Source organism: Empidonax traillii, unplaced genomic scaffold, assembly GCF_003031625.1.
Source record: "Empidonax traillii isolate 1590-97213 ecotype Southwest subspecies unplaced genomic scaffold, ASM303162v1 scaffold6001:size6707, whole genome shotgun sequence".
NCBI lineage: Eukaryota > Metazoa > Chordata > Aves > Passeriformes > Tyrannidae > Empidonax > Empidonax traillii.
Window position 1 is genome coordinate 4,231 of NW_020961194.1, and position 2,477 is coordinate 6,707.

The following is a 2,477-nucleotide window of genomic DNA, read 5'->3' on the forward strand; positions in this document are numbered from 1 at the left end:
TCTTCTCTCCTTTGCTATAGGGGAACCAGAACTGTTCCAGTCGGATGCCGTTTGCTCCAAGAATCCTCAAGTCCTGAACAAACTTCTGATATTTTCCCTCTGAAGCTCAAGCCTAATAATCAGTAACCTTTAGTGATTTTCCTGTGATGTGTCAGATTCTGGGGGGCTGAGGCACAGGGGTAGCAGGACCTCACAGGGCCTGGGCTCCCTCTCATCAGCCAGGAAGGGTAACACCAAATTCCTCTCGGAGCCTTTCCCTGGCAGGCAGGGCTCGTGTCTGATGGAGACCCTTGAGCTTGCACTTGACTAAACATTAAAGCCTCACCTCCTTTGAAGTGAGAATCCTTCCTCCCTCTTTTTAGCCGAGATTTACAGCCTGGCTTGGAGCTGCCTGTGATGCTGTGATGTCATGGGGTGTGATGAGGGCTGTGCTGCGCTCGCCCCGAGCCTTCCCTGCACATGTACAGGCCCTGGATATTAAACCAGCCAAAGGTGTCAAACCCAGCCCCGCTGCTGTGTGATGTACAGCCCTGTCAGACTCCTCCTGGTGCTGCATTTCCTGACCTTGGGCACTTGGCTGGTGCTGCAACAAGATCTGCAAAGCCCAGCGGTGCTGGATTTATGGCAGGCACAGTGATCTGCAGGGCACGTGTCTCGCTGGAGTAAATATTCCAGGGGGAGAAATAAAACACAACTTTCTGATCTGTTTGTCTCCAGCATCTTTGGTCTCTTAGTATCTGATGTGAAGTTTGAGCTCTAGAAATAAACTAACTCTGGGGTCAATTTGGGTTTCTTTGGGCTTTTCCCCCCATCTCTTTGGCTCTTGGAATGAGGGAGACCTGTATGGTTTGCCAAGAGAGATGGACATGGGTCAGTGACACTTGACTTCTTGTGTCCTGTCCCTTGGGAGCCATCGATGAGACTTGGGAATTGATGCCTTTGAACCCTGGGAGCTGTTCAGGGCACAGATCAGCCCTTTAGATTGCATATTTTAACTAAATTGGTAACAAAGCAGATCTGTCTAAACTGGTGCGAGCCCCTTTGTGTGGACACTCCTAAATCAGTTTAAGAGTGGCTGGTATTGATTTTAACTTAATGTGGTTTGTTACTGAAGTAAGTTGGATCAATAGTGCTAAATAGGTGCCATTTCTTGTGTTGACTATGGAATGGGAAACTTCCACAGAGAAGATGAGCAGAAAGGGGAAACAGACTGAGTTTGTTCTTTGGTTGCTTCACAGTGATCATTTATCATTCTTTATGGACAGTTTGGGAATTTTGCCCCCAGAAGGTACCACTCTAAATGGCACTTTTGAGGTGGTAGTAAAGAGATCCTGAACCCAAGTTGACCTTAGCATGGGATTTCTAGGAATGCAAAGCTTGGTTTCACTTATTTATCACCTTTACCTTTGAGCCAGGAACCCATGCAGGGAACCAGTACCAAAGTGGCTGGAAGGATGCTCTATTGTTTGTTGAGTGCCTGGAGTTATGCTTTGCCATGCACTTTTTGCAAGGCCCTGGGAAAGCAATGAGCACCCTCAGACTCTTTTACCCACCAGTGCTGAAGGCTGTGTGTGGCATGTGTAGAGATTGTCTTGCACTGATGGAATTTGGAGGAGGGAACAGAAGCCCCTTTGAGGATTCCCTGTATGTGGGCTTATAGCCCTCCTGTGAAAAGATTCCTGCACCTCACAGAATCACAGAATATGCTGAGTTGGAAGGGACCCACAAGGTGCATCGAGTCCAACTCCAGGCTCTGCACAAGCCCACCCTCACAGGTCCTCAGGTGAGCAAGAGGAGCAGGATCTGGGGTCCCATCGGGAAAGATGGAGTGGAGGATCATGTAATGAGTTTGAGCTGTCCTGTCTCCTCATTAGGACTCAGATTCCATTGAATCCAGAGAGGATCTCTGCCTTCAGCCTCTCTGTAAGCAGCATTTAGTCCCTGCTGTCAGTGGGTCTCCCCCTCATGCATTATGCACCAGCTTTGCTTTCTCCTTGCCTCTGCAGCGCTGCTGGGTTCAGTGCTGTTATCATAACCCTCTGAGTTTAGCTGCTAAATTTCATTTATTATGACTGTCAATTATGGATCCGTGCTGACCATCAGAGCCTTGTGTGGAGTCCCTGCTGGCCCCTGTGAAGCAAGCGCTTCCCTGCCCTGTTAGCTGAACGATGCCTGCAGTGCTCCAAGGCTGCTCCCAGGCCCTGGTGGGCACAGGAGCAAGGCTGGCTGTCACTTCACACCCCTCCTGCTCTCACAGCAATCCAAATACCTGCTCTACTGCACCTCCTGACAGAACACCTGAGTGTGAACCTTTGGGTTCCACTAGGTCTTAAACATGTTCACCACTTCCCCCTCTCGGAAGTCTCATCCCTGAAAGACAATGATGGAGATCCCCTCTCACACTCTGCTCATTGCCATGCACACTGCACTCAAAATCTCATTTTCATTCCAGAAACAAAAGGTCTGTCAACTCGTTT

General features: G+C 49.2%; 1 long non-coding RNA gene across 1 annotated transcript; it reads right to left on the bottom strand.

The window, feature by feature from the left end:
* Positions 1–239: 239 nt before the first annotated feature.
* Positions 240–1,769, bottom strand: LOC114073313. The gene is made up of 3 exons (XR_003574308.1): positions 1,686–1,769; positions 769–771; positions 240–251 (listed from the first exon to the last, which is right to left on the bottom strand). It is a non-coding gene; the product is annotated as an uncharacterized LOC114073313 (long non-coding RNA).
* Between the last annotated feature and the right edge of the window lie 708 nt (positions 1,770–2,477).